Source organism: Myotis brandtii, unplaced genomic scaffold, assembly GCF_000412655.1.
Source record: "Myotis brandtii unplaced genomic scaffold, ASM41265v1 scaffold313, whole genome shotgun sequence".
Classification (NCBI taxonomy): Eukaryota; Metazoa; Chordata; class Mammalia; order Chiroptera; family Vespertilionidae; genus Myotis; species Myotis brandtii.
The window spans coordinates 2,201,844-2,217,893 of record NW_005361994.1 but is presented as its reverse complement, the minus strand read 5'-3'; the positions used below and the strand labels follow the sequence as shown (position 1 = coordinate 2,217,893).

General features: G+C 40.8%; 1 protein-coding gene across 1 annotated transcript in view; it reads right to left on the bottom strand.

The window, feature by feature from the left end:
* LOC102258829 (cadherin-8) overlaps positions 1-16,050 on the bottom strand; it is a 187,224-nt gene that overhangs the window by 92,519 nt on the left and 78,655 nt on the right. The gene's annotated exons all lie outside the window — the stretch shown is intronic.

Genomic DNA, 16,050 nt, shown 5'->3' with positions numbered 1-16,050 from the left:
TCACACCCTGATCTGTGTCCTTGGGAGTTACTCCTCCTAAAGAGTCAACTCATGAATTCACCAAACAGATGAACACCGTTAGGTGGTAGAAGGACGTTGCTATGTCCCTAGGTTTCCGTGACACCTGACAGATGGAGCAGATGCCCACAGGTGACCCAGCGTTTAAACAATAGTTGGCTGTGCAACAGAAACCTGGGGGATGCAGTGCGCTCATTCACAAGGAGGAACTATTCAAGGATTCATAATTTGGATTCAATGGGGTTCATTATTTCTTTTGTGAGCCTACATAAGCCTCGTTCATAGTAATGGCTATTATATGGAGACACACACTGGAGATTGGCATCTAGGGGGTGCCGAGATAGTGCTGTGGTTTGGGACAGGAAGATGGCTCCAAAGGTCTCATTTAAGGTATTATGTACTTTTTAATTCCAAAGGCTAATTACGGCCATTGAACTCTGCCATTAATACCTTCCGTGACAATTTCAAGGATAAAGAGGGAGAAACAACAGATGCATTAGGTTAGAAGGCACTGCATGAGCTATCGCCATTCAACATCATGGGACAGGAGACAGAACACAGATTTCGAAGTCACTTAGTTCTCCATCTCAACACCGGCTTTAAGATTTAACCATCATGCGACATTAGGCAAATAACTCTACTTCTCTTAGCTTCCGTTTCTCCATCACCACTGAAATAAGACTATCTCATGGAGTCAGTGTGAGATGTACATTAACTACTAGAAGGATGTCTGTTAACTGACAATAGTCGGTGTGCAAGGTGCAGGTCTAAGTCTAGGGAGAGTAGATGGAGGTCTTGATTCAACGAACATCATTTTATTTCTACATGCATTTAGTTCTTATGAAACACACACAGGCACACGTTCAGTCCCAGGCACTGCCTATACATAAATCTATGGCGCAGCTCTGTCTACGCCAGGAGCAGGGTTTGTGACGATGCCTGGGGAAATGCCTCCGGAGATGGAGCACATGGGGCCACGTGGCCCTGCATGGCCCGCAGCACAATGCCGAAGCTTCACATTTATCAACGTTAGCTGTTTGTACCTAAGACACTGTTTGACAGGAGGGTTAGGCTATTTTAAAATATTTGAAATTCATTGTTCTGCATACCCTCAATCCCTAGGATGGAACCGTACAGGAATACCTGAGCTCCACGTGCAATGTCATTTATAAATCGAGTCCTTGCCTTCCGGAGAGTTGGTAGAGTTAGTTTCACTGAATCTTTACACCCAAGAGTTGCACTTCTGTGACCTACATTAAGGAATGTTAGGAACGAAAAGCCTTATAGAACACCTTGCTAAAATATTCGACGGCTAAGTTGAGGATGCTGCTCACAGCGCTGCCTAGTGTACTGCAGAGAGAGGACGCTAAGGTGAAAACATTCCCCACACTAAGGCAGCAACCAAGTTTCTCAAGATGAGTTCGTTTATTTTATCGGATGGATACACCATTTGTACTACTGATCGGCTTTTGAACTTCACAGTGGACAGCAGCAAGCTGAGGGTCAGATTGTAGGCATTTAAACTCCTGGGAATTCTAGAATGGCGAATGTACAGGAATTCTCCTGTGCAACTTGTATTTAGCTAAAGGACCGGCTATGTGAGTTTTCCATTTTCACAACTTTGCTCCAGACGACTCCTCATTTATGGAGTCCCGTCATTGTTTCCATGTTATGTTTTCATCTGATTTTCAAAAAATATGTATTTTCATCTGTGGTAAGCTTGAACATGCTGATGTAAATATGGGAACCTTGCTTCTGAGATATGCTAACGCATGCCCACCATATGTATATGGTAATTGCACACTGCAAATGTTCTATTAATAATTCTACCTCTTTCATCAAGGAACCTGGTCAGCTCTAAAACTGATAAGAATGCCTGTGCTCACTAAGACCCTTGACTGCCCTGGGTAATTGCATGTATTGTGTGCCCGCGCTCCACCTCCCCTCTATCTCTTCCTGCTACCTCTCCTCCGAGTCCATTGGAGACAAAGGCTGAGACCCAGCCACTGAGTGGCCTCAATCTCTGGTTCCCACAGTGGGCCCTATATTAATGAACCTAATAACCATCAATAGAAGAGGTTAGCGTCCTTTCAAACGAACAAGTGGGAAGAGCAGTATATCTTACAGACCCTATGAAAGTGAGTGATGGGAGGACATTTTTGAAGGTGTACAAGGTACAGGTACTATTGTATAAGCCATGTTGTCAAAATATCCTTTCTCTGCCTAAACCAGGGGTGGGCAAACTTTTTGACTCGAGGGCCACAATGGGTTCTTAAACTGGACCGGAGGGCCAGAACAAAAGCATGGATGGAGTGTTTGTGTGAACTAATATAAATTCAAAGTAAACATCATTACATAAAAGGGTACGGTCTTTTTTTTTTAGTTTTATTCATTTCAAATGGGCCGGATACGGCCCACGGGCCGTAGTTTGCCCACGGCTGGCCTAAACTCTAAAAGACCAACATATTTGGTACCAAGATGGCACCTGAGAGATTTAGAAAAGTGATATGTGTGAAGAAGCAGAACAGTTTGTTGAATTACATACATTTCATAGTTCTTTTTTTAAAGTTTTTTTTTTTTTAAATCCTCATCTGATATGTTTTTCATTAATTCTAGAAAGAGTGGAAGGGAGAGGGGAGAGGGAGAGCGAGAGGGAGAGGAACATCAATCGGTTGCCTTCTGCATGCATGACTACCTGTTATCAGGTACTGTACTATATACCTTATATGTATAAACTCATATAAAGCCCTTAAGCCCTTGTTTCCCATGTCTGCAGTGGGGCTATGGTTACATACCCAGCTGCCTGAGATCAGACCGGCCAATCTGAGTCCAGAACTCCTGCTCTTAACCAAGTACGACAACAACCATTTCTGAGCCGGGTGTTTTCATTCCCAACTGTCTCACCCCGGACCTGGCTCTTCATCCTTGTGAATCAGAGATGCTTGGGAAAAAATCTATTGTTCTGAGCTTGCCAGCAAGGATTTCCAATAAGTCCACTAATGAAAATATCTAAAAAAAACATGCTTTATTTTTTAATGAGAAGGGAATCAATTAATGAATGAATTAATTCAAAACGTATGTCAATTACACGACTAACTAAGCCAAAAGCCAAAATGCAATAAGTATACTCATAGGTCATTTTAACATCTACAAAACTCTTCTACGAATCTGTTCCATAACAAACACAGAGTAGCTCCCTCTTTTTTTGCAAGGGATTTGTTCTAAGAAACCACAATGGAGGCCTAAAACAACGAATAGCAGCAAACCCTACAGGTACTATGCTTTTTCTTATACCTGCACCCCTATGATAAAGTGTAACTTATAAAGTAGGCAATTTTGCAGATAGAATATTTGTTCTTACCATTGATCCTATTCACCACATACATTTTTTTCTTCCCTTATTAACACATTGCAGACCAGTAGTTTTATTGCTAGCTTTACCCAGTGGCCAGATAAGTTTCTATTCAGCGAGTACAAAAAACAAAAAAAAAAACAACAACAACGTTTTACATAAATGCTAAAGGCACGCTTTAAAATGAAATACCCATTGCATTTTGAAGTTATTTATTACCTGTTCTTACAAGCTAATATCTTTTTAAAGTATGATACTTTGTAAAACACTGTATAATAACACAAAACATGAGAATTCTCGTGATCCGCCCACAATGTGTTAAGAACTTTAACCTTTTCGTGTAAAGGAAGCACCTATGGCTTCTCTTTGGCATAGCCAAATGACCAGCGTCACTACCCTCGCACTTGGGGCCTTTATTAAGCCCAGTAAGGATGACTTGAACATAAGCGCTGTGATACTGCAACAGTTGTCCTGACAACCAACTACTGACTAAGGACCGGCTGCATATACAGAGTGCGGATACGCTGGACAGAGGGATGGTTCATGCCCTGGAAGGGACTCAATAGCATAGGACTTCATTACACTACACAGAACTGTGCCATTTAGAACTTAAAGTTGTTTATTTCTGGAATTTTCCATTTAATATTTTGGGACCATGCTTGACTGCAGGTAGCTGAAACCTTGGAAAATGAAACCGTCAAAAAGCAGGACTATTGTACACAAGGGATAGTAACCACACCAAAGGATGGTGATGAATCATTCTGTAATCCACAGCAGTGATTACAAAAGACTGCTTAAAAACAATGCTTAGTTAAATTTGGATTATGCAGAACCAGGAGCAAAGAGGACTGTTTAATGTAAGAAAAAGAAGTGTGAATAGTAAAAGTAAATATTATATTAACATGGAGTATTTGCCCAGGTGATGCCTGTTTAAATTAGCTAAAATCAGAGGGGGGAAAATACACATAATTGTACATATACATGTATGCATTTTCAAATGAGAAATATAATTTTATTACATTCAAATGCATATAATCTTTAGATGCAAGTTAACCAACTATTGCTAAGACACACGGTCAATTTGAGAACAGGAGTAAAATTCTTTGTAATTGGCACATTATGTCATTGACCGTTGCAAACACGGCAATTCTGTTGCCTATTTGTCAAGGCGCTCTTGAAAAGTGTTTGAAACTAGCTTATTTCTCTTATGCCAAAAGGAATGTGAGTTGAGAGTCCTGCCTTGACCTTTGGAATTCTGGATTCATCACTCACAAACCTTTGGAGACACTTGCTTCAGGCTTCGAATGTGTATTGAGGACTGAGTGAACCTTTTATTCCATAACAATAAACCATAAGCCCTTTCTTGGTCCTGGTAAAATAGTGTCCAGATTTAAAATAGCAACTAAAGTAAGAGTTGGTACTATATCATTCCTTTCTCCACGGACCATTAAGAGTTTTCTGGCGACAATTTTGTCTAGTTAAGAAAAGTGGTCTCTAGGTATTGAAAGGCAAGAGAACAAAACCAAACCAAACCCTAAATGTCACCCTCATCGAAATTCCTGATGTTATTCTTTTTTTAAAATTTATTTTATTATTGAAAGTATCACAACTGTCCCCTTCCCCCCTCTCCCACCCCAACCCAGGCCTTCACTGCACTATCTGTATCCATGGGTTATGCATATATGCATACAAGTTCTTTGGCTAATCATAACACAGCTTGAGTAGCCCTGTCACAAGAAATACATTATTTAATGAAGCATGCTTTTTTTGTGTATTTGATCATACCAATTAGGAATGGAAAGATATATAGATTAGTAATGTCTCACTTAAAATGAAAAAAGAAAGTTAAAATAATGAAAGCTTTAATATATTATACACACACATTGATTTCAGAGAAAAAGGGAGAGGTAGAGAGATACAGAAACATAAGTGATGAGAGGGAATCATTGATCGGCTGTCTCCTGCACACTCCATACTGGGGATCAAGCCTGCAACCCGGGCAGGTGCCCTGATGGGGAATCAAATCGTGACCTCCTGGTTCATAGGTCAATGCTCAACCACTAAGCCACGCAGGCTGGGCTGCAGTTATCATTATTTTATTCTGAGTAGCATGATTCTTTCCCTCCCCCAAAGGGATCTGACCTCCTGACCATCTTTGTATCCCTGGAACTGAACACAAGACTTAGCGTATTATTGGTGCCTGTAGAATTATCAGACGATCACATGCACTAAAATCACAGAATTTAAGCCTGATTGTCACCCGAGGCTTTTCAGGGATAAAAATGTGAGCTTTCAGCTTCTAGTGCAATAATTGTAATGTCAGGACACAGCTTCAAGGTTAGATCCCACGCCGAGCCCAGAGCGAGCGGTCCAGATAGGAAACAGCGCTGAGAGGATGCCCTGCTGGAAATATTTTGAATTTCTTAACATTAATATTAACCATCCAGCCATCTTTTGCATTAAAACCCACGGCCACGGGGAAGGGATAATTATGGATGGATGGGGCATGAGATGACATTATTGATGAGGATGCTCCCACATTCTGCAGGCTAACTTGGGGAGAATCAAAAGCAGAGCCGTCGCGCCTTAAACAAGCATGGTAAGTGTGAAAGCAGGATATAGTTCTCCTATTTGGAATGCATGAGCAAGCTTTAAGATGTTTATGGATGACACTGAACTAGAAAAGTACAGTCATCATATGATTTCATATGAAATAAATGAACCTACACATTTTCATTAAATTTCCGTTAAACTCAAGTACAGCTTTATGTAGATGAATTCTGAGTGGAGAAGTTTAGTAGTGATGAATGGCTGTGGCATGTCACTGAAAATATACAGGGTGGGGCAAAAGCAGGCTTATAGTTGTTCATATGAAAAATAATAAAATGTTTGATAAATAATAATAATAATACAAGAATAAATTCTGTGCTTTTACGTACTTATAACTGTAAACCTACTTTTGTCCCACCCTGTATAATGAAGATCCGGGGATAAAAGTATATACTAGTAGTCAGGTAGGCTATAATACAGCAAACAAATATTCAGATTGATAATTTATTCTTCCATATATATTTTATTATATATATATATATATATTATTTCAGAGAGGAAGGGCAAGGGAGAGAGAGATAGAAACATCAATGATGAGCGAGAATCATTGATCGGCTGCCTCCTGCATGCCCCCTTCTGGGGATCGAGCCTGCAACCTGGGCATGTGCCCTGACTGGGAATTGAACCATGACCTCCTGGTTCATAGGTTGATGCTCAACCACTAAACCACACTGGTTGGGCTTCCATATATATTTTTAAAGCTGTTCCTGGATTTTAGCAATGTAGCATCAAGACTGGAAACAGACATTTAAATGTCCTCACCTTCATCTTTTCCCAGATCAGGGAATTCATACTTGGATACCTTTGATCAGAGAGGAAGGAAAGATACTCATTTTTCTTAGACATTGACATAATTTTCTTTCTAGATCTATTTCCTATGAGTTCAACTATTCCTTTTTCTCTTTGGTTCTATTGTTAACATCTATTGGGCACCTAGCATATGTCAGACACTTCATTGCGGACTAAAGCCACATAAGTAATCAAGACACATCTTTACTCCTCCAGTGGACTGTGTTGGATGAATACATGAAATACAGCATCACAGATACATGTTAATCTGTATAGGAGATAGTGGAGAACATGGATCATTGTTCTTTCGAGGGGGAACCTCAGGAGGGTGAGACGGTAGGTGTTGTGATGGTTCTCAGCACAAGCTCTGGAATCATACTTCCTGGGTTCAAATCCTAGACCCACCACATAGTCGCTGCATCCTCCCAAAGAAACAAATCCTCCTAGTGACTCAGTGCCTTTATCTCTAAAATGGGGGCAATAGTAAAACTTACCTCAGAGGTATACAGTGTAAAGAAGTTAAATATATGTATGTGTATATTGCATTGTAAATACTTAAAATAGGTAAGCTCTAATTTTGTATATTTCCCTGGTAAGAGAAGAAAACGGCACTTCTGAATTAAAAGCAATGAGAGAACCATGGAGTTGTAAGGCATTCAGATAAACAGTTATTTGGTGCTGAAAATGAAAACAATAACTACCAACATGTATTGAACATTTAACACTGTCACACACCGTGCCGTGTTCCATTGCTTCATTTAATTCTCACAACTAGGGCTAGTAGAGAAGGTTTGCCAAAACATCACTGACTTTTTAACAAGAGGGAAAACACTGGATTTCTCACAATTCTGTCAGGGAGAGGATTATGTGGTTGGCAAGAGTAATGTGAGAAATCATTTAGAATGGGAACGGTGGCTGCCTCCCAAATAGGCCTGTTCAAGTAGGAATGGATCATCACTCTATTGGTATTTAATGAAGATGGGTCCAGTTCATTAGAAGGCTATTGTCTTGCTGAGTGGGATGGGCTAGTGTGGAAGTCCAGAGCTTCCCTGCTCAGGACTGCCACCAGGGGTCCTACTTTGCTGATCACTTCCAATGTCCTGCTCTGTCTCTAAATAAAGAGTGAATTAAAAATTCATTTAGGGCCTAGCCAGTTGGGATCAGTGGACGGAGCTAGAGCCTCAGCCTGCAGACTGAAGAGTCTTGGGTTCGATTCTAGTCAAGGGCATGTACCTCGGTGGCAGGGTTGATCCCCAGCCCTGTGTGGGAGGCAGCCAATCAATGTGTCTCTCTCACATCGATGTTTCTCTGTCTCTCCCCCTCCCTTCCACTCTCTCTATAAATCTATTGAAAAAAATATCCTTGGGTGAGGATTAACAACCACCACAAAAATTCATGTAGGAACATATAAAGAACTCCAGGGTTGTCTAATTCCCTTGCCCATGTTCTTAACTACTAACTAATATTATCTTTTATTACATTACTAGAGGCCCGGTGCACGAAATTCATGAGGGGGGGTGGGGGGAGGCAGGAAGAAGGTCCCTCAGCCCAGCCTGCACCCTCTTGCTGGTTCCTAACTGCTCGCCTGCCTGCCTGCCTGCCTGCCTAATCGCCCCTAACCACTCTGCCTGACTGATGCCCCTAACCGCCTCTGCCTTGGACCCCACACCCGGGACCCAGGCTTCCCTCCCTCTGGCCGGCCGCAGGAACCCGGGACCAGGACCACAGGTGGCTTCCCTGCCTCTGGGCCAGGCCCCGGCTTTATCTGGAAGGACTTTGGACATCTGGAAGACATCCGTCGATCCCGTCTAATTAGCATATTACCCTTTTATTAGTATAGATTGTATTATTTTAAAGTGGGTTTAAAATTTGGATGCAGACTGGGGTCACCTTCTCTGGGAGATTCTGTAACCCGCCAATGCCCAGGCACCATTTCCCTATATTCTGAATTAGTAGTTGGTGGTGCAGCCCAGGAACTGGTGTTTTTAAAGCCTTTTGGGTAATTATAATGTTTACTCAAAATAAAACCATTGTTATGCTGGAGCAGAGATTTTCCAAGTGCAATCAATGAGTTGTCTCCATGCAATTTGAGTTTTTAGCTAGCATATTTATGCAGGTATAACTTTATAAATTTTTTAAATGGTTTTTAGAGAGAGGAAAAGAGAGGTAGAAACATCTCAATGATGAGAGAGAATCACTGATCTGCTGCCTCCTGCATGCCTCCTACTGGGGACGGAGTCCACAACCTGGATATGTGCCCTGACCGGGAATCGAACCGTTATCTCCTAGTTCATGGGTCAATGCTCAACCACTGAGCCACTGGCCAAGCGACACGATGTAACTTTAAAACATGGTTATGGACTTACAGTTCTCAAAGACTTGGGGCTAAAGAACAAGAAGGAGCTATTTACCGTGGCATGTTTTGTGTGTGGAAAAGAGCTTGGATTTGTTCCCGAGGACAAGGGAAACGGTTGAAGGACACTAGGACATGCTCAGGTTCATGTTTGAGAAAGAATCAAATTGGCTAATTTGATATACAGCTCAACTGAGAGATGAGGTGTCTCAAAGTGGGACATCAGCGACCAAAAACCATCTTTCTGCTTACTGCCATATCAGATCCCACCCCCAACCCCGTCCCTCAACGCACACACCATTTTTCAGACCTTGGACAATCCATAGAAGCTGCAGAAGACAGTGACAAGCAAACACGTTATGGTCAAATGTTAAGAATAAATATTCTTTAAAAATCACAGCATTTCAGTGTGGAAACAGGATCCACAATATCATCTATTTTCAAACCCTCCATAAAGGTATAACTTTCTTCACAATACCTGTACGGCAAGCATGTCAAACTCACGGCCCAAGGGCCGCATGCCTTGCTTATTTGGCCTGTGTTAGCCTTTGAGTTTGACATGCTTGCTGTACGGGGACCTAGATATCCTCTCCCAACTAATCAAGCATTAGGTGTAAGCTGCAATTTCTCTGCCGTGAACTGCTTACCTCCCTAAGTAAAAATGCTCCTATGGACACTGAACCCAGGAGTCCTGAGTCGGAGACTGAACATCTAATTGTGTTTCCTTTTATCAAGGGTACACCTGTTCCTAATTGCTTTCTTTATTTCTATTTATTTGTAGCCTGGAGAAATACAGGGAGGATTAATTACAGCAGTTAATGTTTCCATTTGAAAGGAGATGATACCCTGTAAGTACTAAATATTATTAAATTTAATGGAATTAAATTGGTCTAAAAGAGACAAATGGTACAATTCCGTATTTCATGGACTCCCTGGAAAACTACAACACCCCACATTGTGTCATTATGATAAAGTAATGGAGTTTTTTCTTTTTTAATTCCCCAAGAAATATAAGAGAATTTCATGGAGTGTATTTCTCACTGATGCCCACTGAAGCACAGATCCATGTAGCTGTAGAGGAGGTGATAAGGAATGAATTCATTGCTGTTATCCCAAATGGCACTTATTTTACTATATACATAATTTCCATGTTCTTACCAATCATTTCAGAGCTGAAGCAGTTAGTTCATTCGGGGAGAAGAATGCCATAAAATTGCAAGAATTTACTCCGCGCAGTGAGGTATTAATGAGGTGCCTCCCCCTCCACACTTCTGTTGGCATCTCTTTGACTAAAGGAGGTAGGTACATATTCCTGTTTTCTGTGCTGCTCTACTTCACAGAACCAGAGGCTCTGGGCCTTGGCCACATCTCTAAGAACTGCAAATAAGCCTCCTCATGCCGGTGTTAGTGAACAATACATATGAGGAGTAATATTAAAATATCAGGTGTCCTGCCAGCTTGGCTCAGTGGTTGAGCACCAAGCTATGCACCAGGAGGTCAGGGTTCAATTCCCGGTCAGGGCACATGCCCGGGTTGCGAGCTCGATTCCTGTGCAGGAGGCAGCCAATCGATGATTCTCTCTCATCATTGATGTTTCTCTCTTTCTCTCTCCCTTCCTCTCTGAAATCAATAAAAATAAAAATAAGGTAATGGCCAATCCACCGTTAAACTTGGAATAAAAACATAAAATGCATTTGCCTGGTATTCTCTTTTTGACAATCACGAACAAAATCTACTTAGTAAGCAATGAGTAAATGTTAACCATTATAGTATTACCTGCCGCTGTACCATACAAACATTTTAACTTGTTTCAAAAAGAGAATACCAGGCGAACAATATCCTTCAAGTGTCCAAAGATCACCATCTCCAAGGGGTTTTCCTCCTCCAAGATGTTTTCATTTTGAAGGGATTTTGTAGGAAAGAGGCAGGACTGCTGAATCGAGGTGAAGCATGAAGTAGGCTGTTTGTGTATTGGGTTCTGAGGTCTAGGTACCACCGTGTGTGTGACCGTAAGCCATTTGCTCACCGGAAAATGGGATAATGCTAGTTCAGTTCTCCTTGGGGTGGTTGGTGAAGACTGAGTGAGATCATATGCACAGAATGTTTAGCATTGTGCCAGCTACTTAGTAAGCAATGAGTAAATGTTAGCCATTATAGTATTACCTGCCGCTGGACCATACAAACATTTCCTCTGTCACTCGGAAAAAAGGAAGCCAAGAAAGATGAGGGAATCAACAAAGGTCTCGTGCAGGGGGAGGACTGATCGGCTGGCTCTTTAGATTCTGGGTTTCTCTATTCCTGGAAGTGAGCTTTGGAATCTTTCTTCAAGATGTTGTATTGGTATTGAATCCAGAACGATGAAGGGTTAAAAAAAATGTTCCCATTCATCACAACAATTTAACTAGTTTCTAATAGCAGTTAAGTCACACATGTGAATTCAGGGAATGTTAACCAACAAAATATGGCTTCCCCATCTCAAGGAGAAAAGGCACTTTTGGTTTGTGGGGTGTTTTTTTTTTTAATTTTTAAAAGGATGTTAACCAACAAAATATGGCTTCCCCATCTCAAGGAAAAAAGGCACTTTTGGTTTGTGGGTTTTTTTTTAATTTTTAAAAGCATGTTTTTATTGACTTTTTAGAGAGAGAGGAAGGGAGAGGGAGAGAGAGATGGAAATATCGATGAGAGAGAACATTGATTGACTGCCTCTTACACGCCCCTCACTGGGGATTGATTCTGAAACCCGGGCATATGCCCTGACCGGGAATGAAACTGGTGACCTCTTCATACATGGGTCCATGCTCAACCACTGAGCCACACTGGCAAGGAGAAAAAACGTTTTTTTGGGAAAAGGTTTATTGTTACCTCCTCCCCCTCTCCCCCACAAAAAAGATTTCTGAGTCTTCTAGATTTATGAAGGTATAGATGTGTAGACATCATTCTAAATTCAAATAAACTATCTTTGGAGATGGGGAAGTATTCTTTTCCCTCCTTTGCAGATATGGGTCTGACAGCTAAATTTAATTCATGCCATCATTGGGTACATTTCCATCAGGTTATTTTTATGGGATGTTTGAAGAATCCAGCTACTTATTTCATAATGTGACATTATAATTTATTAGCATTCCAATTAAAAACATAATTTATCTATAACCTTCAAGCTTACTATTTATATTGCACTTTCCTAGTAGCGAATAAATCACTTGTAATTGACTTTAATACCAAAAAGCTAAATACCAAGCCCCACCATAATCAGAAAATGATGGGCTAGGCAAATAGATTGCCTCTCCTGCTACATATAAAGTGAAAGAGGCTAGAGGTTGAGCAATTTGGAGAAAGATGTAAAACCACGTCATAAATACCTGTCACTAACCAAATATCTGCCATTTCCGGGGACATACACATGAGAAACTTGAGTTGTTACCATGCATAGATAAGAAGCTGAGACGCAAAAGAATTTGAGAAGCGTGGGCAAGAGCACAGAGACTCAAGTGATGAGACCGGGATTCAATCAGATCTTCTCTTCCAACCGGAAATAAAAGAGGCCTATTCCCTTGCTGGACATAGCTTCCTATGAATTCACTAATTTTACCGCATCACAGCCATAAGCATTAAAGAGAAAACACACGTCAGCCTCTACGTTCTATTTCCTGGAAATTCAGAGATTGCTGGTGTGTTGTTGTTGTTTTGTTTTGTTTTCAAATGAGGAATATATTAAAAATAAGACACATAACTCTTCTCTCCTTTTACATCTTTCTCATGCCCAACAGTGCACATCAACTTACATGAGTCACCGCAGGATCCCTCATACTGTTCTCCTTACGCCATCTAATATTTATTTGCACATGAAAGATCTCATTACTGGCTTGAATTGGCTTCTGAATATGTGTGCTCCTCACCAGGGCCAGAGTTTACATCCTTGCTGGGGCAAGCTGTGCTAATGGCTTGTTTTACCTTTAAAAAAAAGGCCCAGAGCTGGGGCTGGAATCCCTAAAATCTCTGTGGGTCTGATGTCACACGGCGGGTTCAACATCAACTTCTGGGCAAGAAGATTCCACATGGGACACACCCAGAGAGGCCCTCTGCTCTGTCTTTGCCTATCTTTCAGGAATTACAAGTTCAAGTTTTAAGGAGTCTCAGATCTTAAGGATGAGCGAAACAAACACGTGCAAAACGGTGATCATAAAAATAATATCAGGAACCACACTAACGATGAGAAACATGTGGGAAGATATGGGAATCACAGGTAAGTATATTAATAGTGTATCATTTTACAGGCCCACAGAATTCAATCATGTTGACCTTGACAAAGAAAAATATATAGTAATTTTACAGTAATGTGACACTGTTTTCAAATAGTTATGTCATAACCTGCAAGAAAAATAAGCCGTTGAGGCAGACTGCATTCATCTTTGCTTCTCATTTTATTCATGTGCACAAGACAGTTTTGGTTGTATGGTGACTTTCCAGAGAGGTGACCTAGAAATATGGCTCATGCCTTTTATTATTATTTTTTTTCCTTTTTTAGGAAGTCAAGATTTCTTCAAAGAGTGCCTTCAAATAGCTCCGGCTTTGACTCAAAGTGATTTTAATTAAAATAACAGAAATTAAAACAAAGAGTCATATTCTCCTTGAAACACTTCCTTTTTCTTCTTTTTTTAAACTTAATTTAAAATTTTGAGAGAGAGAGAAAAGGAGAGGGAAGGAGAGATAAAAACATTGATGAAAGAGCAACATCTATCGGCTGCCTCCTGCGTACCCGCTACTGGGGATCGAGCCTGCAACCCGGACATGTGCCCTGACTGGCAATTAAACAAGTGACCTTTAGGTTCATGGTCGATGATCAACCACTGAACCACACTGGCCAGGCTCTTCCTTTTTCTTGACGCCCAGACTATTTCACTTTCCAGGCTCCTACACGTAGGTTTATTTCCATAGAGACATGCTGAATACAAAGGGCTGAAATAAATGAGTAACTGTTAACATAAAATAATAGAACATTTTAATAAAAATATTTTTTTCTTGAACATTAACTTACCAGACACTGAATAACTGCACAATTAATAAGCACAACGCAAACAAACCTATTTTTCTTGTTCTCTGAAAGCCAAATATTTCCTGTTGTACACAACAAACAAGTCAGTGCAAGACTAATGCTGTGGCAATTGGCTGCTAAAATATTCACTGCTAGTATTAGTGGAGAGAAATGGTGCGCCTGCGTGTAAGAATGCAACATGATGATAGTAATTATGCATTAGCAAATGTTGTAGTTTGTTGTTAATAATTACGTATAACAGGATACTGTAAAAATTAAGTTACACAATTTTTTTTAAAACGTTTCTTACATACCGTTATATTGGCTGGGCCGCAAAAATATTCATTGTGGGCCGCATGTGCGTTTGACATGCTTGCTCTAGACCAGCGGTTCTCAACCCGTGGGTCGCGACCCCTTTGGCAGTCGAACAACCCTTTCACAGGGGTCGCCTAAGACCATCCTGCATATCAGATATTTACATTACGATTCATAACAGTAGCAACATTACAGTTATGAAGTAGCAACAAAAATAATTTTATGGTTAGGTCACAACATGAGGAACTGTATTTAAAGGGCCAGAGGGTTGAGAACCACTGCTCTCGACACTTCAGAAAGATCAAGTTCAAGGAATATCTTCTATCCTTTCATTTTGGGATAGGTGTCTACAGACCGATTTCATGTCAACATGGTACAGAGCTTTCGATACAGTGGCCATTCCGCTCTGAGTCAACACTAGTTGCTCACGTGAACACCAAAATGGATTTATTCAGACACACAAGGTACTCGTTAGATGTTTCCTGAAAGGCTGTTTATTTTATTTTCTATGTATTGTGTTGAGTTTGGAAAAACAACAATATAATTGAGACACAGCCCCCTTTTCTCCTTTCTCATTATCTAATGGAGATGGTAGAACCATAAATAACACTATTTAATAAAATTATATCGCGTGGCGTATTATGGAGCCCCTGGCTGAATGTCAGAGAAGGTTTCATTTATAGAAGTGAATGCCTGATCTGAGTCTCCAAGCAACAGAAGAGTTAGGTGAGAACCGCGGGAAATGGAATCAATGATGGTACCAACTAAAGAAGTGCGTTAAGTTACCAAAGCGTGGGGAGGAAGACCCTAAGTAGACAGGAGGAGACACTCAACATAAGCAGCACAGCATCACGGGAAGGAGCAGGTGCTCTGACATCAGGCAGGACTGGGTTTGCATCCCAGCGTCACTATGTATGAAGTGTGTGTCTTTGGGAACTTACTGTCTCCTTCTACAGATGAGAACCATGAAGGCTTTGAGAGCATTGCTCATCAGCTCGGAAAAGCACTGTGAGGTCCCATGGAGACAATAAGTGTAATGCATGAAATGCCACATATCCCAGCATCGGAGTGCCCGGGAGATGTTTGCAGCACTCAGCTGAAAGGCAAAGAGGAACAAGAAGGGAGTTAAAGAGGCTGACTGTTGATGAGCATAGAATCTGTCATTCTTGCTGGCTTTGCATTAAAATATTAAATAAACAAAACACCTCTCCTCTAAGGGTTCTCAATTCTTTCTTAACACTGCTGGACGAGGGGCCATGGATATGCAGAAGAGCAGCTGAGTATTACCTGATTAGTTGTGTCACCTTTTCCAAATTAGTTAAGTCTTCCCTCCTCCTTTTAAAACAGGAGTAATGTCGGTGATTAATTTATTAGGTGTTGTGAGGATTAAATTAATTAAAGGCATGGGAAGGACTTATTAAAAGACACTGATATCTACGAATGCACAATAAATAGGAGCAACATGCCACAGTGGCTCTGATGTCCTCATCTCCTAAACAAGACTTGCCAGATTCAGGGAGTCTGTCAATAATCCCCAAACAGAAATTAAAGTGAAAAGTAAAAATATACCTATATTGTATA